Source organism: Hermetia illucens, chromosome 1 (genome assembly GCF_905115235.1).
Source record: "Hermetia illucens chromosome 1, iHerIll2.2.curated.20191125, whole genome shotgun sequence".
NCBI lineage: Eukaryota > Metazoa > Arthropoda > Insecta > Diptera > Stratiomyidae > Hermetia > Hermetia illucens.
In genome coordinates this window covers 149251199-149274027 of record NC_051849.1, presented here as the reverse complement: position 1 = coordinate 149274027, position 22829 = coordinate 149251199, and the positions used below count along the sequence as shown (strand labels likewise).

The window sequence follows — 22829 nt, the reverse complement described above, 5'->3', positions numbered from 1 at the left end:
AACAGCTCAGCCAATAGAATGTTCCTAAAATTTATTTCTTGCCTTACAATCGAATCAGTCAACATCGACACTGAGCCTGACAATGAAATAGAGAATTCCTGAAAAGGAAAATGTCCTGGCTGCCACTTTCCACCAAGTCCAATTCTCAGCGTTCAAGGGAATCAATTCACACTGATCATCTGCTGCAAGACCAACTAGTTTAGTTTAATTTGGTAGTTTTCCAATAAAAGCCCAAGCACCTCGAAAAGCGTCTACCAACTCTATAATTCAACAATCTCTCGAATTTCTCAACAAGTTAGGTTGAATGAGGATCTTTACCCACAGTCGATAAGAGCATCGAGAAATCAAGCATAGGGCAAAGGCAAACTACTCACGGTCGAAGTAGATGCACGATCTAAAGCCATAAATTTCATATCAATAATAGATTCGGTGACATCCCGGTGGGGACATGTGCACAAGAAGAAATCGAGAAAAGATACCTCGGAGGACATTTCGAATGGAAAACCAACCAAGATTCCTGAATGAATCTTAGATATGATGGAGAACAAAAGCTGCCGCCTATTGAGGAGGAAAAGCTGGGCGACCTTGACCCGGATCTCGTAAGGCTGAAGGCGAACATCAATCATACGAGAGGGCTACATTGGAAGAAGGCGACGATACCCTGACATTGGGGAAGAGCTCCCAATATTAATGGATACGGAACATCTATATTTATTGCAAGACCAACAATGACAACATTGGTACAGTTCTGGACCTAAAACCCTGAGTCTTCCGAGTATATTCATGGTTTGCAAGGAAAAAGTGTGTCTGTAATTTGAGATTCCTCTGGAAAGAAAACCAAAAGTTTGCATCATTCTTAACCATGAATTAAAATATATACATATATATTTCAGAGTTCCAGGCCAGAAGTCTCGTAATTATCCAAAATCCATTGAAATCCGGCGGGAGAATTCAAGAGGCAGTCTCGGCATAAAGCTACCTCCCAGGAGTCACCCAGAGCCCACGGGAACTAATCTTTAGACTGGTGAAATACTGCGGGAAGAGGGCGCTACAATTCCTTCTCAGCTGCGATACCAACACATATCGTCTAGAGGTGACAATGATATCCGGAACAAACTAGAACTGAAGATATTGATGGAAGGACTCAACAGAGTCGTCATTGGTGCATATGAGGCTACAAAAGTATTCTGACGACGTACAGCAACTTTCAAGAAATTCTGTGAAAGGACTGAAAAGGCCAAGTAGCATCCAGACTATACAAGCCTAGGGCCAACGATGAGATCCTTTGAAAAAAGGAAGTTGCAACATACACCTAGAATAAAATGAACAGGGTACATCTGCTTCTCAAAACTCCATTCCCGTGGTCTTATCTAACGGCGAAGATAATAACATTCGATTTGACACCTTAATAAGAGCCAGAAGAAGAAAAAATGGAAACTGGAAATCAGCAAAAGAGGTATCTACGGAAACTAGAGCAAGATGAGCATTGGGAACTTATAAACCACTGAAATCACTCGAAGAACCCAAGGTTGACCACACTCATCGCTTATATAATATATACACTCCGAGTAGAGCTAACAAATGCTGAAATATGGGTCCGGCGTTACCCTTTTCGCGCGAACTCGATGCCTCGAGTTCGAACGTTTCACTGCAATGAAGTAGGATTTTTCTCTTCTTCTAACAGTGGGCAAACTCTCTATACATCGTGCCCAAGACTGGTAGCAGTTGGCTCCGGAACGGTACTCGCTACGGATAATAGAGTGCAAATCTCGGTCGCTCCCAAGGACGTCTGCAAAACGGGCGTCATCACGCCCTTGGGCCAGTTAATGTTTATGGGTATGCCAATGAGCATGAAGAATGCAGCTCAAACACTGCGGCGGCCTTTAAATCATCTCCTCAGGAAACTGGACTTCGTCCACGGGTGCCAAGATCACATCCTGGATTGCACCGGAAATTGCGACCAACGTTGACGTCACCTCGAGGAGGTCCTCGCACTCCTACAAGCAGCCCGGCTTCTGGAACTAATACCAAATCTGCTACTCAGAAGTCATATTCGCTGAATACCACATCAACAGGAAACGTTCCCGTCCACCTAAGCCCAAAATCCAGAGAATCTCGGACTTTCCGAAACCCATAGACTCTTCGCAGCTAAGACGTTTTCTTGGCATCACGAATTACTAATGTCGCTGGTTTTTTCTCCACGAAGCTGTCGGAGGCTGAACAACGATATTCCACCTTCAACCGTGAGCTTCCCGTCGTTTTTACTGCAGCTAAGTTACAAAAGGCAACTCGACATTCTCGACCAACTTAACTTGGGAGCCATAAGGTTGTGGCAGATGCTATATCCACGACTTTCAGTTTCCGAGTTGCCAACCAGCCACAAACGAGCGACAAGCAACTGCCGCCAGCTCTCGTTTAAAGCCTCGCCAGTTCGAGCTAGAGCCGTTCTCGAAGGCTCAATCACCTCAGCACCCACTGTCTGATAATCCGTAGTCTTCGAATCTACAGCAGGATCCGTCCGCTCTTCGGCACCACCAACCCAACATCAAGGCCTCTAAGAAGAGTGTCGTCTTTTCAGTATGGACTTGGGAATGTATTTTTTTTTTTTTTTTTTGTGCAGTATGGTAGGTGAATGCATTTACGCATAGCGTGTTTGACCCCCGCTAGGGTACGCCGTCTTACCACCAACTAAATACCTTCCTGTCATTAGGGGGCTAGTCTCGAACCGTTTAAAACGTTAGTTCATGCTAGCCCTCCCGCTCTTCCGCTTTGGCATCCTTCAAGTCAGAGAATCCCTTTCATCAATCAATCTTCTTCGCAACAAGAAGAACTCGAACATAATGCGCAACACGACTCCATTTTTCTGTGCTAGCCAACATCCCTCTGACAAGGATGTCTAAGGAAAATCCCCTTGTGTCTGCATAAAGTTGCTGACAACACCCATCCCACCTTTCACAAGAAAAAAATGTGTATTTGGGGTCCATTGCAGAACACGTGCCTTCCGAATCTTGTGCAGGTAAGACTTGAAACCTCCTTGCCCACTTAGAAGTTGGGTAAGGAAATAGTCAATCTCACCATGGTGTCGGGTCAGCCATCTGCCACTTGGCTCATTGTGCCAATATAGTTGCCACTCGGTAAGTTTCAGCTTATCTTTGAGTCGAACATCAAACCAAGCTACTTAATCGTTAGCTCGGACTCGATTATTGTGTTACCAATCGATATGGGAGGCAGGTCGAGATCTTCTTTTTAATCAAGATGACAACTTCAGTTTTCTCCCGCGTAAGGCTGAAATCATGAGCAGTTACCCATTTGCTTACCTAACGCATCATATTGCCAAGTCTGCGTTGCACCTGTTCAACAGTACGTTCGGCAACAAGTGCCACAAGGCCGCTTGCATAATCGACCAGGCGCGACTCTTCTGACATATCGACTCTTAACAGGCTATCGTGGGAAGAGGTCCGGCGCTAGGATGGATCCGTCTGCTACTCCCGACGGGGTTTTCATCCTCCTCTGGCCCTCTAGCGTCTCATAGAACAGGGAGCGATCTCTCAGATAATCTCTCAATATCCGTAAGAGATAGCTCGGTACATGGAATGAGTTTTCTAATGTGCCTAGGATATTTGTCCATCTTACGGAATTGAAGGCATTTCTGGAATTGATCGTTACGACAAGCACTATCCGTCGAGATCGACGACTATGTACCTCGGCTCGACAAACCGCATCTACGACCTCCATGACAGCATCCACCGTGGATCTCCCTGCTCTGACCTCGAACTGCCTTGGAGATAAGACCTCTACAGCGCCGAGTTTTCGAGCACTTTTCGGACCGTGTCAAGCATACGGCAGCTCAGGGTTTCCTTTGCCTTTGCTGATTAGCGCAAGCCTCGCCACCTTCCTGCCACAAGGAAAACTGCGCTGGCGGAACACCAGCTTGTAAACTTCGGCAGGGATATCATCAGGACCTAGCAACTTCTTATTTTTTCATGGTAAGAACTGCTTCTTCAAGCTCTTCCGTCCGGGGCTAGTCCGGTGTTTAAAACTACAAGCCCGGTTCTCGTCGCCATTTCCAGGATCTTTTCCCCCTGGAATCTGGATCATGTGTACCCAATTCAAGGACCCTAACATTGAAGTCACCTCCTATCAGGTTTCGCTCCTCCTCCTCCGGCGTCTTAAAGGGGGTCGAGCCTGTGTCAAAAGTCCGACATTGTCTCGTTTGGTGTTAGGTAAACGCCAAAAAACATTATCCCCACATACCAAATCCAGATAAAGCCATTCGCTCCACCCTGGGCAAGAAAGCGAAGTCAAATACCATCCCAAACCCAGATAGCAGCGGTACTCGTTGAGTCGAAATGCCATGAGACCGGATCCTTCTCCCGTTATTGCCTGCTGATTGGCGCTAGATCATCTTTTACCTCCGCAGCGAATTGTGCTAGCAACTGGTAACCGGTTCCACTCAGATGCATGTTAATTTGTAGGATGCGGATCATGCTAATCGCATCTTAGCCCTTTCCAGACTCGCCCCGAAATGTATGCAATGCTTTTACCGAAACTATCCTTGCAGAGGAAGCAATTCTCGCTTTCGTTGAAGGTCTTGGTGACCTAAGTGACCGCATTAATGGTATGCTGTCCTCCTGCCAGGTCCCTGGCAAGTTACAGACGTATATCCATAGTCCAGACACCTGTACTACTTGGCGGGGGTTACCCGCATTCGTACCCTGCATACTACCCATCCAATTTTCGATTTTCCCGCTGTCAAGAAGTTTCCTCGCGTGTTCCTCGGCGACTTCCACCAGAGTGAGTTTTTAGCCTGGAGCATTCACAGAAGTGATACCTATCCGCACATTGGTTACCACTGGACATTCACCCTTTATGGCCTCCTCCAATTCGACCACTTCTATGAGGCAGTCAAAAGCTCGAATTTCTAGAGAGCACATAGACTCTTGGCTAGAAACGTAAGCCTTCTCCCCCAGTAGCCCCTTGACCGCGCAAAACGTACATTTGCTAATGGGTTCGTTTACTCATCTTTTCTGTTAGTGGTTTTCTATTCGTTGCCTCCTTTTCTTTGGACAGACGAGTTTCTGATAATAATAATTGTTGGCGCAACAATCCAATTGGATCAGGGCCTTGAAGTTTATTAGACCACTTCATTCAAGACCGTAACGGTACACAAGAGGATTAAAGGATTATAGCAAACAGTGTGGTCAGTATTGTGCTCGCCCGAGATTGTTACCCTGATTTGACTCAGATACTTATTCACAGCGTTGTTTCCTTTTGTCCTTCTTTGCCTTCTTGTTTGGGTCCTGCAAACTAATTGAGTAAAGTCTCCTTCAGTGGCGTCATCCTTTTTTCCGCTTTTTCTGTCTGCGATCTGTTTAGCGCGGGAAAGTGCGGCGGATTCTGCTTTTCGCGCATCTTCCCTTGCCTGCAGCAGGAAATGCGGTGCAGTATTTCCTCCAGTTCCATCAAACCGTACTTGACCCTTTTAATGACGTCCTTCTAAAGAAACGTTATCGACAAAATACATTTCAGCACTGTCCCGTATTTCCCGATGAAGCTACTTGACAAGGACGGTCGACTGCACTTCCACTCGGTCCGTGTTCGAATCCACCTGCTCAGCTCTAGCAATTTCGACGGAGCTTTTTTCCGGAACAGGAACACCGCAGAATACTGGAGTTGCCTGATCCTGAAGCCTAACCTACGTTTAGTTGTTCCCGGAACTCAAAAACGGATCAGCGCTTTGCGAAAGAGCTCAACCGGTTGACGCGTAAATGCTTATACCTAAAAATAAGACTTTTCGTTCTGCATGTTAATATAAAGTGTCCGGATGGCTCAAGTGATCAGACCGCTAGACTGTCGTAGCGGAAGATCGTGGTTCAAATCTAACTGATGCCAGAGGGATTTGTTATCGTAATCAGATATCGAATACTCGACTCGACTCAGCTGCGAATGAGTGCCTGAGTCCAATCAGGGTAATAATCTCGGGCGAGCGCAATGCTACCCACATCCCATACCTAAAACTCTTTGGGAACTCACCCCATTAATAAGGGTTTAGAATTCACCTGCGTGGACCTCTTGATATTGTTCTGGCGGTTCAATCAGACCTATGGCGTATATTTTCTTCGGAAATATAACATTGCATCGCATTCTTATTTGAATCCAACAGAAAGTAATCATTATGTATTCTATTTTCTGCTATCCCTCCTTTTGTTTATTTAGAATTAAAGTAGCAATATTAAAATCAAATTTCATTCATGATTCGAATGGTTTCAAATGATTTCCACAATCGTAATAAAATTCAAAGAGTTCATATTAGGAATTAAACGTATTCATTTGAATTTTCGCTTTACACCACTCCATTGCCATCTTCTGTCCGGAGTCGTCAACGACAAACGTCAAGCGTGAATTCGCCCGGCGAATCCAATTCCAGTTCAGTGACCGTGTGAACGTATGGTGTGGAAAATACGTGAATTTTCAGTCGATTCGTGGTCCGTGGTTGATTTCGTTTGTGTCTTCGTTTCTCTTAGTGGATAAAACAGTTAAAACCCTACAAAAGCAGAAGTTTCATGCAAGTGAAAACCCTGAATGCCCGGGCGCCATAATCTCGCTGGAAATTGTGCAAGATTCCGTGGAACCTGTCCGAGAAAATTGTTTTCGCGGCGTGAGGAAAAGTTTCGTGTCGACTGTGTGCCTCGTTCGGGCGAGAAAAAGTGCAGCAAGTTCTCATGTGGATATGTAACTAAATAAAAGGTAAACGAGTCGCAGTTTCAGCTGGGAGGCCCACGGGCCGCAAATTAGTGTTTTCAGTGTGGAGGCCCAGCAATGGCCCATTCAGTTGCGCACCAAGTGGAATTGGAAGAAACAAAGTGCAATGAATTGAGCCACGATCCGGTTTTGAGAGCCCCTTCGCGCCTCGAGCGCTGCTCTATTTTGCATTTTCTCGTTGTCATCGCCCGTCGCCGTGATGTCGGACAACAGTTAGTTCGCATTTGGGCCATTTGCGCGGAGCCGCGGCAACTTGTCTGCCGTTCGAGCGCTGTCGCGTTGCGAGCTCAAGGCTCGAATAGTAAATCAATAATGGCCGCACGACAAGTTCGCTGGCTTAACGGCGCCCCCGACCCGTACGGACTTGGCAAACGGTTCGGTTCGGGAAGTCACCACCTGACCGCTAGCTGGACATCCTGTTCCTGGCAAAGGTGGAGGCTTGCCCTGCCTGCCAGCCAGTTCGTGTGAGATCGCTGCCTCCAAGATGGAAGCGCTGCCTCGATTCCATTGCTCTTTGTGAGTGGCTCCGTGCACCATGTGATCCGTCAGTTTTCACAAGTTTCTCTTCCGTTCCCGTGGATTTAGTTTTAGTTTCGCAATGAACAGTTTTTCTTTGCTTAATTGATTTTTCGCTGCTTCCTCCCTTAGCCACCCACTCGGGTGCGAGGGAGGCGCTCAATCGATGAGGTATCTACGGAACGAAGTTGTGGGACAGGTTCGAAACGCTCCCAACTTCCAAGGCCAAAGTGGAGGTGAAGGTCCTTTGCGGTGAGTGCATCGTCGACTGGCTGGTTGCCCCCGTTCAAGGGTTAGGCGTCAAAGTTGTGTCAGCCCCACACACGTCGTTCGGATGTTTTCCATTTGCGAGTGCTGGCGAAATGCTCTGCGGTGAATCATTGGCGAAATTGTTTATGTTTTGTTTCGGGTCGACTTTATCGTGTGTGTTTTCAGCGAGCAAATGGACCAATCCGACAAAGAACGCCTATCACTGCCGTGCATGTCTGGCGTAGAGGAAAATTTCGCAAGAGACCGACCAGTGAAGCGAGATTCGGACGAAGATAACGAAATCATGGAACGGATGAATGGGAATTCGCAAAACAGATGAAATTGCTGTGGAAAAACGTATGAATCAAAAGATTTTAGGTTGGCTGCCATCATGCGATTAGGCGGCTATGAATGTCGTTTCGATAGCAATAGATGTCGTTTGGAAAATTCAATACCACTGGGACAAAGCAGTCTCTTCACACGCGAAGGGCATCAGCATGCCCAACGCTAGCAAACCGAAAAGGCACACAACTATCGAACAAACATTTCAAGTCATTAGTAATGAATGCAACGAAAGTTGCCCAGTCTCCATGCCAGCTAAGTGCGGCAACGATATCAGTTGAGGCCGTCATGCATTTTTCCTGTCGATTGACAATTACTTGAGAAGTTGTTAAATACCACGGAAACCCCTAAAGGAGTCGCTTTATTCGAAAGGTTTCTGTTGAAATGATACTACAAAGCAGGTCGGAATTATGGCTCACCTGTTGCTCTCAAAGTTAGTCAAATTGGAAGAGAAGAACCATTTCATCGCTCGATATTACTCGCTGCTAACGAACTGTTCTTTGTGCCTCCAAAGGTGACGGCAACGACACCCAGCTCAGCGAAACAGCATCAAATCGCTCCGTGACTATGCCTGGACCTTTCGAAAATTGAGCTGTTGTTGACATATTATCAAACAAGCAGTTTCTGTTCTTTTAATTTGGGAGAAATTGACTACAAATACCAACAAGGGTCGAGTGCCCCTGCCCTGCTGTATCTGAATATAAAAATTTTTTACATAAAATGATGCTCGTTCTTAACAAACTATGAGAGCCACAAACACCTAAGAATTTCAGATGAGATGCAGGACATCAGAGCTATGGAAGAAAAGTTGAACAACTCCAGCGACGTGCTATCTTGCAACATAACGTGCAAAGCATCATCATCATCAACGGCGCAACAACCGGTATCCGGACTAGGCCTACCTTAATTAGGAACTCTAGACATCCCGGTTTTGCGCCGAGGTCCACCAATTCGATATCCCTAAAAGCTGTCTAGCGTCCTGGCCTACGCCACCGCTCCATCTTATCCAGGGTTTGCCTCGTCTTCTTTTTCTACCATAGATATTGCCTTTATAGACTTTCCGAGCTGGATTATCCTCATCCATACGGATTAAGTGACCCGCCCACCGTAACCAATTGAGCCGGGTTTCATCCACAACCATCATCATGGTAACACTCATAGATTTCGTCGTTAAGTAGACTACGGAATCGTCCATCCTCATGTAGGGGGCCAAAAATTCTTCGGAGGATTCTTCTCGTACGCGGCCAAGAGTTCGCAATTTTTCTTGCTAAGAACCCCAGTTTCCGAGGAATACATGAGGACTGGCAAGATCATAGTCTTGTACAGTAAAAGCTTTGACCCTATGGTGCGACGTTTCGAGCGGAACAGTCTTTGTAAGCTGAAATAGGCTCTGTTGACTGACAACAGCCGTGCGTGGATTTCATCATCGTAGCTGTTATCGGTTGTGATTTTCGACCCTAGATAGGAGAAATTGTCAACGGTCTCAAAGTTGTATTCTCCTATCCTTATTCTTCCCGTTTGACCCGTGCGGTTTGATGTTGTTGGTTGCTTGGTTTTTGGTGCTGACGTTGCCACCATATACTTTGTCTTGCCTTCATTGATGTGCAGCCCAAGATCTCGCGCCGCCTGTTCGATCTGGATGAAGGCAGTTTGTACATCTCGGGTGGTTCTTCCCTTGATGTCGATATCGTCAGCATAGGCCAGTAGTTGGGTGGACTTAAAAAGGATCGTACCTCTTTCATTTACCTTAGTATCACGGATCACTTTCTCGAGGGCCAGGTTAAAGAAGGCTCATGATAGGGCATCCCCTTGTCGTAGACCGTTGTTATCTGGCCTCGCACATTGGTCAGGGTCAGCCTAGTCAGTCTTATTAGTTTCGTCGGGATACCGAATTCTCTCATGGCCGTGTACAGTTTTACCCTGGCTATGCTATCATAGGCGACTTTAAAGTCGATGAATAGATGGTGCAACTGTTCCATATTCTAATCTGTTGCTGATTTGCCTGGCGTGAAGCCTCTTTGGTATGGGCCAATGATGTTGTGGGCGTATGGGGCTATCCGGCCTAGCAAGATAGCGGAGAATATCTTATAGATGGTACTCGGCAACGTGATTGCTCTATAATTGCTGCACCGTGTGTTATCTCCCTTTTTATGTATGAGACAGATAATGCTTCGTTGCCAATCGTCAGACATTGATTCGCTCTCCCACACCTTGAGCCCAAATTGATGAACCACTTGGTGAAATTGGTTGCCTCCATTTTTAACCAATTCAGCTGTAATTCCGTCGGCTCCTGGCGACTTATGATTTTTTAGCCGATGATTTGCACTGGACGGCTGTTTCTCCTATACTTGGTGGTTGCAGTATTTGCCCGTCGTCTTCAGTTGGCGGGACCTCCAGCTCGCCGATGTTCTGGTAGTTCAGTAGCTCATCAAAGTACTCAACCCATCACTCCAATATGCACATTCTGTCGGAAATCAGATTTCCCTCTTTGTCTCGGCAGGATGAGCATCGAGGTGTATAAGGCTTCATTCTGCTGACTTGTTGGTACAACTTCCGCGCATGTTGCGGTTGCTCCCTGTACGTTTCGAGTTCGCAGACCTGTTGGTTCTCCCAGGCTTCCTTTTCCGTCTGTGAAGTCGCTTCTCCGCTCGACGGAGTTCGTGATAAGCCTTTGCGCGTGCCCGCGTTCTTTGAGAACATTACTCGATATGCGGCATTCTTCCGGTCCGTTGCTGCAAAGCATAGTTAGCTATAATTTGAGGCCACCAAATTTACAATTTAAACAACTTCGACATAGTGTCCCTGCAAGAAACCTACGACATTCACTTTCCAAGGTTATAACAGGATCTATTTAGTGTGCAGATTGAGAGATAATAGATATGGCGGCCTTTCGCAACGTAATAACCTTTAGAAAACTCAATTTTGACACTGAACATGAAAAACTAATTACAGAAACACTAAATATTAAACCCAACATCATTGTACCGTCGATTTATTTCAAATTTCACAGAAATAGAAGGTAACTATGGCAAAAGATCTGTACCCCTAGATACAGCACCATATGCCACCTATTGTCATGCGGACTTCAACAGCACAAGCGACCATCCGCTCCATGGAATGATAAGATACTTTGCTCTTGCTTTGTAAACTGGCTGTTCGAAGAAATCAATTCACACTTTCTACGCGCACTTAATTGGACTTGGAGGGCCCTCCAACCACCACAAGAATTGAGGACGGTCAAGATGATTCCAATACCTAGAAACCTCATTGACCTGAACAACACCATAAACTTCAGATCTATCTCCCTAATAAACACTTTCACCAAAATGATTAACGGTATAGTATCCGGATACCTGAGTGGCCAGAGCACAAGGCTATCATACGGAAGGTCGCGGTTCAAATCTCACTCGTGGTAATAGGATTTGTATCGTGATTTGACGTTGGATACCAGTCGACTCAGTTGTGAATCAGGGTAATAATTTTGGGCGAACGCAATGCTGACCACATTGCCTGGTCCGAAATGAAGTGCACTAACACACTTCAAGGCATTATTATAATATTATCCGAGTTATCACAATCTCGGCGCATGTCGGATTTTACCTAGCACTAAGTACCAAGCGTTTAGGCTCGGACGATCCTACTTACTTAAAAACTAAAGGGGCGCTTGTCGTGGTGGCCGGGGGTAGGTTAATGGGAGAATCCGTCGAGAACTCCCCGCAACATCGAGCACGTATGCAGAATGATGTACTTCTGCATGGTTTGAACCAGACTGTGCGAAAGTCCCAGGACACCAAGGGAAGCCGTGAGGGATTTAAGTACAGTAACTGTAGCTGACAATATTATGGGAATTACAACCACCCGCTCGAGACACCAAATTTCTTTGATTTCCCGAGCCAATGGCTCATAGTTCACCTTCTTCTCCACGTATTTCCGTTCAATGTTGCTATTATGGGGGATAGCACCAAGTGCCGATCAGGTATGTGGAACGCTATCAAAAGCCTTGGCATAATCGATATAGCAACTAAAGAGGTTTCTTTGGCCTCTAGTTGCTTGTCCTACAACTACCGAGTGGATAATGAGTTGCTCTTTGCAACCCCTTGACCCAACTCGGCAGCCCTTCTGCTCCTCGGACAGAATGTTGGTCTCGACGTGCGCATTGATCCTTCCACTAATAATGGACGTGATGAATTTGTAGAGGGTTTGTAAGCAAGTAATCGGTCTTGTGTCCGTTTTAGAGATAAGGTCGGTAATCCCCGCAGTGAGGAAGGGTGGAAATTCCTCCGGCCGACTCATGACCTCATTTATACCGCGTGCCAACCGACTGTGTACGCTGATAAATTTCTTATACCAGAAATTCTGCATCCGATCCAAACCTGGGCCCCTCCAGTTCTTCGAGCTGTTTATGGCTCGCCGAACTTCCTCTTCGGTAACATTAGCAAAATTCATGCCAGGCGTATTGGCATGGCGGGTGTCTTCGGCGGTGATCTACTCAGCATGCTCTTTCGCTTCCGTCACCGAGAACTGTATTGTATGGGCGCTCTGTTGGGATTCGTTGAGAGATCTGAAAAAGCTCCGCTGCTTCCTCACGTATGTTGCATTCTTGACACGCCTGGAATGACTTTCGCCATACCGTCGTAACCGACTGCATATGATAGAAAGTTTCTGCTTTAGTATGTCCAGAATTTCAACTACGGGCGTCTCACTGGGGATGGCATAGTTCCAGTAAACCTTCTGCACTTTATTTCTCACCCGTCTGCTGGCATTGCCAGTGCTGATCTGAATCAGTCTAGCAATGTTCTGTCTTAGTGAGTCCTGCCAACGTTCCAGACGAATTTTCCATGGTGGATCTCTTTGGTCACTCAAACCAATAACACGAAAGCGAATCTTCTGACCGTGCAATCTGATAGCTGTAACTGCGCCACAATACACAAGTGATTGTAGTTGCAGCAGCGACATATCAGCACTCAGCCGAGATGCAATCTCATCATTGATTTGAGATAGAATTCCCGGAGTTGCTGGGGATAGCTTCCTCAGTGAGTAATCTGCAAGACTGCAAAGTTCCTGCACTTTCCTCACCTACCCCCTGAGACGCTGCGGTGTACAGTCATTCAGACTGAAGCTATCCATCCTCCCTCCTTTCACAACCGGGCTTAGGACCGGCTACGGTGGAGTTATTATTATTATTATGGTAAAGGAAACACTGTCCTTTTTCCAGGAAACAAAAAACGTTGCGGAGCATTGCTATGCGGACAGAAAAGGAAATCGACCATGACGTGCTTAAACGATTTGCTGCTGAAAATATCTGTAGCAAAGAGTAAGGCAAAGTCTTGAAAATGGTGTCTTTTGATATCAGCAAAGGGTAAGAAAAAGTAAACATACTCCTTGCCGAAACTATGAGAGAAAACAACGTACTCGAGGACTCTTCGCTTTCTGGAATACAGGGAACTGGCTTACCCAAAGGAAGTGTTTTAAGCCCGATACCTTTCAATCTGTACACAAACTCGCTTCACTCATCTACCAATACGCAGATGACTTTATCATCCTAGCCTACTACAAAACAGGTTGGCCTTTCTGTGAACAAATGTAACACCCTGAAACTTCCAGTTAACAGAGATAAGTCTAGCGTTATTGCATTTAGGAGAAATAATAGCAAACCATGTAAAATGTTGGTACATCATCCCCACTAAAACAGGTACCGGAGATAACATTTCTGAGCAGGACAATTACGGATTCCCTATTTCTGAGAGATCACATCAATAATACAATCATGAAGGCGAAATTGGCTTTGAGGATAGTAAACTTTGCCATAAGTTTCTCATGGGGATTAAAGCCTGATAGAGCCGTAAAACTTTTTAGGACCATTGTGAGACCAATGCTTGATTATGCTGCTGCCTCCAACCTCTTGACGTCCAAATACATGGACAACAGAACAGCCACGATTGTGGCGTCTCAGTTGAAAATATGCTTAGGTTGAAAAAAGTCTTCATCGCATCATGGGGAGCGAACGTCCTCATAAATTCATTGATTGGCCATTAGTTATTGGAACAGTTATTTGTTTTCCCATATTTTTCAGTTTGCTCATAAATTTTCACGTTATACTTTCTTTCTCTCAAAGTAGATGGTTGGCGTTAGTAATTTGACATCATCCTATTCACTGACATCCACTTAAATGTGCTTATTAAATAAATTTCCGCTGATCAATCAATAGTTTTGAAGAGAGCATTAGTTCTCCTATCATCACCTTTAAATTATGCTCCCAATTTAATACAAATAAATTACGTGTCTTCCAACTTATGAGGATCCTCCCACGTTCCATGTCAGGCATTCAAATATTTATCAAAAAAATATGTCGTCTCTAGGTCGCCAAGAATGGCTTATCCCACTTTTTCTAATCTCTTCAACTAATTAAAAATGTAGTTAATTAGCATGAGCGCAATCCACATCGCCTGCCGCCAATTAACGTTCCTTGCGGTTACACCGAAACACTATCTTATCATTGTCCCAGTACTAATGGAAGCCATGAGTTTGTCCGTTATCTCTGTAGTATAATAAAATGAGTAAGCAGAGAAATTGGCATGCAAACTAATCAAGCTCACAGAATAATGATTGGCATGATGAACTCATGCATGCTATATATCAAATAATCATCCTACCTAATCGGTAACAGGAGCAATTGACAAATATCGATTTTCAATATCCAAATAAAAAGGTCAGTCATTGAATATATTAGAGATATCTTTGTTATCGCGTCTACTCATATTACATTGGGTTTTGAGGAAAACACATAAAACGTGGGCTAATGCGCCACAAGGATGCCATTTTTTGACAACGTAAAGTATCTGGTGAGTAAACGTTACTGGCCACTTCATATCGTGCATTGCCCTCCTTACGCATTAAGGTCCCTAACTAGGCCAAGTCATGGGGATAGCTTTTTGTCTTTGGGTCATGTGTCTGCTTTTCGACTTATTGACCCTAAATCCTACTTCACCTGGTGCTGGCTCCTTGGTATACCTCCTTTGTTCGGAATATCGATCGGGGCACAATATGCACGTCGGTTGCTTACACGGCCAATTTTGTAAATTATATAAATATACTTCTGATGTGTCCTTCCTGATGACCTACTCGCCATTACATTGAAAAACAGTCGTAGGTGGTTCAAATGATGATCCGATGCCGCATTGATTTAGCATTTAGACTTTCGGTGTTGTTGCCTCGGGTTCGAATTCCCCTTTGTGCTTGTCCCGTTGCTGTAAGCTTGTAGGCTCCTCACTTGCATAACATTCATGGAGCTGACGTACAGTTTCAATGAAATGATTCCCACTGCAATCATATTATATCTCATTTGAACGCATAGAGGTTTCCGATATTGAGATATCTACTAAAAGATTTGAATCCCGACTAGAGTGCAAGCTGACCGAGAAGAGGAGGTAGTAAGGGATCGAACAAGGATGTGATACTGGAATCGGATAAATCTAGCGAAAAGGTGTCCGGCGACTTTCGCGGAGTAGATGCTGAATTAACAGCTCTGGAGCAAATAATCGAAAATGTTAATTCTGTGCAATACAAGGTAACCTCTGCCTCTTGAAAGCAGGTCAGTCTGTTCGTATCGATGATACAAACCAAAGTGTACAATGTATAGAAAATTTTCTGTTGAACACACAATGTCACGGACATCAAACAATAATTAACAAAATAAATTGGTGGGCCGGGAGACGGAGCCACACTGAGTGTCATATGCCCGACTCGTTCATGAATCTGTACTAACCTTATAGAGCAGATTGGAAGAAGCAATTTAGGAGATCCACTTGGATGCTTGTCTGAGCCATCTCATCCAGTTCTTCATGAGGGAGTTTAATATGAAACTGATGCATAAATGTGGTAAAACATTGATATAAACAGATTTGTTGAAGCCCAAACTCACTTCATGAATAAAGCGGCTATGTCCAAGTGGACGCTGAATATATGAGTGCCTCTCAACAGAATTTTTAAATTAGGGGAATGCGACTAAAAGGGATAGATATCGGTGAATTAGCAACATGCAAATTTGGAAAATTTACTGCTACCGAGACGTCAACAACGACTCGGAATGGGACTGATCCCACGACGAACTTTGGATATCGAAAAAGGATCATGATCGGCTTCTGAAATGTGCGCAAACTCCTCCCTTTCTCCGACTTAAGTGAAAATTTCAACGATATATAGTAAGGTGGACATTCTGGGGTTAAGCGGAGTAAGATGGTTCTGAAAAGTGCTCTTCTCTTTCTTGTGGCAATATGCTTTTGTACTCTGGAAAGCCAAGTAGTGACAGACGCGAATCCGGTGTCAGATTGTTTCTGTCAGCTACCGCAAGGCGAGCTCTCTTGGCTTGGGAGCTTCTTACTCTGTCTATCACAGTGTGTAGTGCTATGCACCGCCGGCGACTTCCGATGTAATGAGCAATGATGCTTTTAATTCAGATGTTCCCGCCTGATAATATCGACGAGCATTGTGTCGACTATTTTCTAGGATTTTGCCAGCCACGTCCCGAATGTAGGCCGTGGGATCGTTAAAGCGGATTGATGAACGGAAGGGATTGAAGACTATTTACCACTGGCAGCGAACACAATCGTGGTACACTGAACTTCCGATATCATGCGATATCTCGCAAAAGTGTCAAAAGGAAATTTGTTATTGTGCTGGTCAGGGAAGCGAGTTATAAAAATTTATACTGCATTACGAAAGAACTTGCGTGTGTTCGCAAATCTTTCAATAGTCCTGTGAGTTAACGGACAACTCCTCATCCGGGATGACGAGTAGCTGAAGGAATAGATTTGAGGAGCGTTTCTGATGAATTTCTGTCTCGTGTGTATGAAATGACTAGTGACACGCGGATACGAACTGTTCCTCCAAACAAAAAAGAAATCATCTCGGTCATCAATGCATTCAAGCATATAGTTGCTAGGCAGAAATGTCAATGGATAGGTCACATATTGTACATGCACATTGCATTGCTCCCTATGCCATACAGTAGAATTCCCAAGGTGGCCGACGTGTGGGTCGCTTCACGAACAGTTGGCGCAGAAGAGTAAAGAAGGAGTGCTGGTCTCGGGAAGTCCTGGGGAAGTGAAAGCGCATTTCAGGCGGCTGTGTACGATGACGTGTAGGTGTGATTGACGCGCTATATCCCACCAAGAGGTGAATAGTAACCATATTATTCAAAGGTGTAGTCTCCTACCTTTATGGTTTCCGTTTGACTAGGTCTATTTGGTGTTGTTACTTTCAATTTTGGTGCTTAATATCGCTAGCATAGGCCTCAGTTGGGTGGGCTTGAATAGGATAGTACCTCTGGTATTTAAATCTACATCGCGGATCACTTTTTTCGAGACCACATTAAAAAAGTAGACAAGTCGGGAAACCGAAAGCTAGACGCTTCAGATATGAAAGGTTTTGTGTATTTCTTTTATAAAGGGATTTGAGTGTGCATTTGTCCCATTAGCATGTAGCACGTAAAATATGCATATATTATGTTAAAATATCCACTTTCAAATGATATTGACATTGATAGTCTTGAATTTGCAGAAGAGCGACAGTTTTGACCTAGTATAACTTTGTTATTAATAGTGCGATTTTCACCAAATTTGGCAGGATCATACTCTATGTTGTAGCCTAAATTGCTGCAAAATTTTGTGATTCTAGGGTGAACTTAAGGGGGATTTTCCTGTCAATTACTGAAAATTATAGTAATGTACTATTATTAACTTTATTTGAACAGGTATCGGTATCGAGGGAATCTCGGAGCCTAGGCACCAATAATGTCAAGTCCCCTGACTTTTTTTTCAGATTTTTCGGTTGAGTAATTTCTGAGAATATGTTCGTTAAAAAAATGATCAATTTCAACCCCCCGCACTCCCCACCTTTTTAACAAATGTTAAAAAATAGTTATCGTTCCGATGCTTGTAGTTCTTCTAAGTAAAACTAGGTAGCTTTCTCCTACTACAATATATGTTAATAGTTAGTAAATACTTATTTCGAGAGCTACTTACTCTCTTCCTCAGTACTTAAGCTACTGGTTTGATACCCCATATGACTAAATTTGTTGAAAAAAAATGTACACTCCCCTTTTGCATGTATGAGGACCTCCCCTTAAATTCGACATAAAAGGATGTAACTCACTATATGCGTGAGCGTTCACAGCACCCACCTTTCTACCAAATTTGGTTCCAATCGCTACAATCGTCTCCGATAAAAATGCGTGTGACGGACAGACAGACAGACAGCAAACCGATTTTAATAAGGTTTTGCGTTTACAGTTGAAGTTAGTACCCTATCTGTATTAACATAGGCGGCCCTAAAGTCGATGAAAATATGGTCCAACTGATGCTCATATTCGAATCGTTTTTGCATCGATTGTTCCAGAAAGAAAATCTGAACTGTTGCTGATTTTCCTTGAGAGAAGCCTTTTAGCTATAAGCCGATGATCTTCTGAACCTTTAAGGCTATATAGCCAAGAAGATATCAAAAAAATATCTTATATATGGTACTCAGCAACGTCATACCGCTATAATTTCTGCACTGAGTGATGCTATTCTTTTTTGCCTTGCATAGCATAAGTTTATGAACCGCTTGGTGCATTTCACCGCTCCCCTATTTAACCAAATATGTTGTAATTCTATCGGCTATATGCAGCACTTCGCGGCATAATTCTTCGTTAATTGAATTTTTAGATAGCACATCACCAATATCCTCAAATAGTGTTGTGTCATGATAAACTTGGCTTATACGGAGTGGCTTTAGTGTTTTGAATAAAACACTCTTTATTTCCCATTCCGCACTTATGCCGGGTTATTTTCGCGATTCTATTTTCTTTAACGGTCCACTCCATTGCTAAACAAAGAAAACCAGAAAAGCAATACACTAGTGTAAATATCACTAGACCTTACTGACATTAACCTAACCGCCAAAATCTGAGCGCTGTAAAATATTAACGAATTTAAGGATATATTTATGGATATACTTGATGATGAGATTATTTGTCCGTGATCTTCAGTCTGCGGCACCTACAACTCGTCGGAATTTTGTTTATTGAACAGTGCATCAGGATACGCATCCTCATGCAATCTCAAATTCAATTCCCCTTTTTATTTCTGCAGGATAAGCATCGACAAATACATGCCTTCATCCTGTTGACTTCGCAAAACTTTCTCGTCTGTGGTTTTCGAGTTCACAGACTTGCTAGTTTTCCCAGACTTTCTTTTTCTATTATTTGAAATAATTAAGATTTGTTTTTGCTGTTCGCTAGTACTTTCTTTCTTCCCTCATCAGTGCTACAAGACTCGTAGTGCTAGCTTGGAATTACTATCAAAGTAGTAGCTCCAGCTTTTTTGCGACTGGGGCCAAATATGTTTGTGAACATACCAATGATAACGTTCTTTAGGTAGCTATGAAAGTCATTTGTTTATATTACAACTGTGGCTATTAAGGCATCCATTTCCCCCTTTAAAGTGTTACGGAGCGCATAAGGTCGTAAGTTAATAATTATACGCGACGTTTCAAATTGGAAAACAATATCGACGAATATTTCTCTTTAACTATAAACAGAGGCGGATGAATCTGCATCAGATAGATTTTGACACATATGAAAATGCAAACTCTTCTTTTTCTAACCATATACGGCTGCCGTTGTCTGTCAACCACATCTACGCGCCGTATTTGTCGGTTTGCTAAAATATACTTCAACTCTCTCCAGGTCTTTTGGATAAGCCTACACTCCTCTAGTGTTGTATTTCTAAGTGACGGCTGACTACTTCGGGAAAGTGACAACTTGACTTGCGCCAGAAAAAGGAGCACTTTTCGTGGCGGTCAAATGCTCATAAATATTCTCCAGTGAGCTATTAAATATGTCTGCCGTCCAATCAACAAGATAGTTTTCCCACTAATGAACGACAGCCGGGTTCCAAAAATAAACCGTGCTGAGCACATGGTGTCAAAGCTCGCCAACCCGGTGAGCAGTTGCATAAGCGAAAACAATCGGCCATCAAGTCATAACGTGAATGCGAACCGCACATCCAAAAGAGAACTTCTAAATCGACTGCTGATCGTGGTGCAGTCGATCTATGATCTGATCAGATGTAGATTGCCGGTCAGTTGAAACCCAACTGTCTTTATCACAGATTCTGCTAGTGAAGCAGTGTGCTGTCAATAATAATAAAGATCCAAAAAAGCCGAAAATCTCCCATGATTGTGATGTTTCCTCCTTCCAGATTAGAAATTTTCAACCAGCCCTTTACAAATATTTTATGATCGCTCTGAAGTCTCTTACCGATATCGTGATTACATACGTTGCTGTCTTTATATATATAGATGTATGCTTGTCATTTACCCCTTAGTGTGGTATAGCGCCTCAATCACACTTACGCGCCATCGTTCGGGATTCGCTGAAATGCAGTTCCATTCGCCCCTGTAGTATTCCGCACCAAGTGCGCTTCGGACATCTCCCTCATCAGCCATCTTGGGAGTGGGTTGCACAGCAGTTCCACCTTCCGATAACATGCGTTTGCGTGACAAGCCTTTGTCCCGACCAATGCTTCACTGACCGGTTTTCATGAAGGCTTGGAGCTTTCGTGATCCCTTTCACACCCTTCACATTTAACAACACAGAACACTTCATAGAACAGTTTCAATTTGATTTCGGTTTAGAGATAAATGCATTTGCAGTTTTCAGACAAAACAACGGAAGCCGATGCAGCGCTGGTAATTCGTCCGCCAACATCTAGTTATTTGTCACCATCGGCAGAAACCACACTTCCTAGATATACTCATTGATCGACCCCTTCGATGCTCTGCCCAATAATGCAAATAGGGAGAGTACGATGGCCCGTCGGACTGAGAACCTTAATTTTGATGGTGTTTATCTTCAGTTCAGCTCTACTTACCTCTCTTTCAAAATCCGAGCCATTTGGTCAAGTGTTGGTCGGCGATAGAGCATATGGGCGTCATAAGCGTATCAAGGTATTTGAGGAAAGATGTCATACTCCATTGAACTCCTCCACGTTCTCCGGATAAAGCAGCATGAAGAACGTCATCGAAAAGAAAAACAAATAATATCGGTGACAAGATGCAACCACGGCGAAGTCCGCTTTGGACCTTAAATTTCTGTGAGATTTTAACTTTGGTGCAGCACGTGACATTTTGCGCTATCATATAATACAATAATAGTTATTAGTTTCTCCGGAATGCCCTTCCTGTCTAGAGGGAGAGCAGAAATCAGCCTCCTCTCTGTCGATCAAGTTTTCGAGATGTTCTTTGCTGCATTGATGAACTCAGCGTCAATAATCGGCTCTTATGTCAAGTGTCAAAGAAAGTTGCCACATACAATTGATTATTTCAAATCTGTGATGCTTCAAAGTCAATAACGAGATGGAATAAACCCACCAGGCTGGATGTAATTTGATTTACGGCAAGATCACGACTGTAAAGGATTACATTCCATACAAATAAAAATGAAACTAAATAATTATCAGGCCAACTATAAAATAATTAAAAATTAATTTCAAGTGTCGGCTCAAAATATTCTATGCAAACGACCCGCAATCCTAAAGGCACTAGCACCCTATATTTGGCTGATTTCGATTTTTGGTTCGACAATGTCATCATTTCCAGTAGATTATGGTCATGTTTTTTTCAATTCTATTCTATCTTGTAAAGATGGTATTAAATTTACATTTTAACTAACACAATTTTTTTCTTTCTAGGAAGTTTCTGAAACATCTTCAAAGCGTAATTTGTGTCGCAAGCGCAAATTTTAACGCCAACTCTGTAATCTTGTAAAGTGAGTATCAGCAAAACTGTCCAACGGGTGAAATTTAACTCTTGACTCTGTCGATAGCTCCCTACTTTTAATTAGCCTTCACGTGTTCTGATATGGATCTCGATTTTTGTAAACATATTCCAACGTGCTTCCAGATATTATCTGAGCAAACCACATTAAACTACAAAGAAATATCATTTTTTTCGAAGCGTTCAACAATTTTTCGGCCCTGAATTTCACAATTGTAATGGGACACTATTAGTGTTTAGTCTCTTACGTTTTGTAAACAAGTGACGCCAATCATTCAACTTAGCAATTAAAATCAAAGCAGAAATATAAATACGTCTGTCTGTACACGTATTATAATGGCACATTATATTGAAATTTCTCCTACCCAATTTCACCTGCTTCCTCTTCACTTCTGTGCAGTTCCCTCCTCTCTTTGTTCATGAAGCAATTGCTCTGTGGCTGCTTAATGTTTTGTTTATCGTTACGACATTTGTGACTTTCTGTGACACGAACATTCCTCCCAGTAGGTACCCAGTCGTACTCTACCGGCACAGTTTTCATTTTATCAATACAAAAAACGATAGTAATTATAATGAAAGCTGTGCTGTACTGTCGCAAACATGGGTACGACGATACATATGTAGATAGCAAGTTTCAGGTTGCCCAAGGTCGCGAGAAGCAAATAGAAATGTCTGATCATGCAATTTCTGGCAAGGGGAGTTGTATTGTTTAACGTTTCATGCTGATATTAAGTGCAGATTAACGATTAGACTACTCGAAACTAAATTAAAATCGAAATAATTGCTTGGAAGATCGCAATTTTATCAGAAATAAGCAGATAAATGAGCATAAGAAGAAAAAACAACGGAATCGAGTATGAACCTGAATCTGAAAGAGTAGTCAACTCAATCACTGGAACATATCAATGGTCATATGAAAGTGGCCTACAGAAGTTCTTCCGGATGTCATCCACCATCACCATTTCAGCAGAAAATGTAATCAATGTAAGATGTTCCCAGATATTGTTATTTTGCCTCAAAAGTTTGAGTGTCGATATGCACAAATGAAGGCTAGTTCTCTGTTTGAAAAACTTTTGTCTTTTACCCAAAATGCGCAGTCTGCGCACCACGAATGAGGGAGACACTTTCTCCCCAATTTCAGAAAT

The 22829-nt window shown here is 43.4% G+C and overlaps 1 protein-coding gene across 1 annotated transcript in view; it reads left to right on the top strand.

Moving 5' to 3' along the window:
• Positions 1-6437: 6437 nt before the first annotated feature.
• LOC119652983 (E3 ubiquitin-protein ligase Ufd4) overlaps positions 6438-22829 on the top strand; it is a 96421-nt gene continuing 80029 nt past the window's right edge. Inside the window, exons 1-2 of the mRNA XM_038057415.1 lie at positions 6438-6747; positions 21600-21676. The gene's annotated coding sequence lies outside the window, so the exon portion shown is untranslated. The remainder of the gene's footprint in view (positions 6748-21599; positions 21677-22829) is intronic.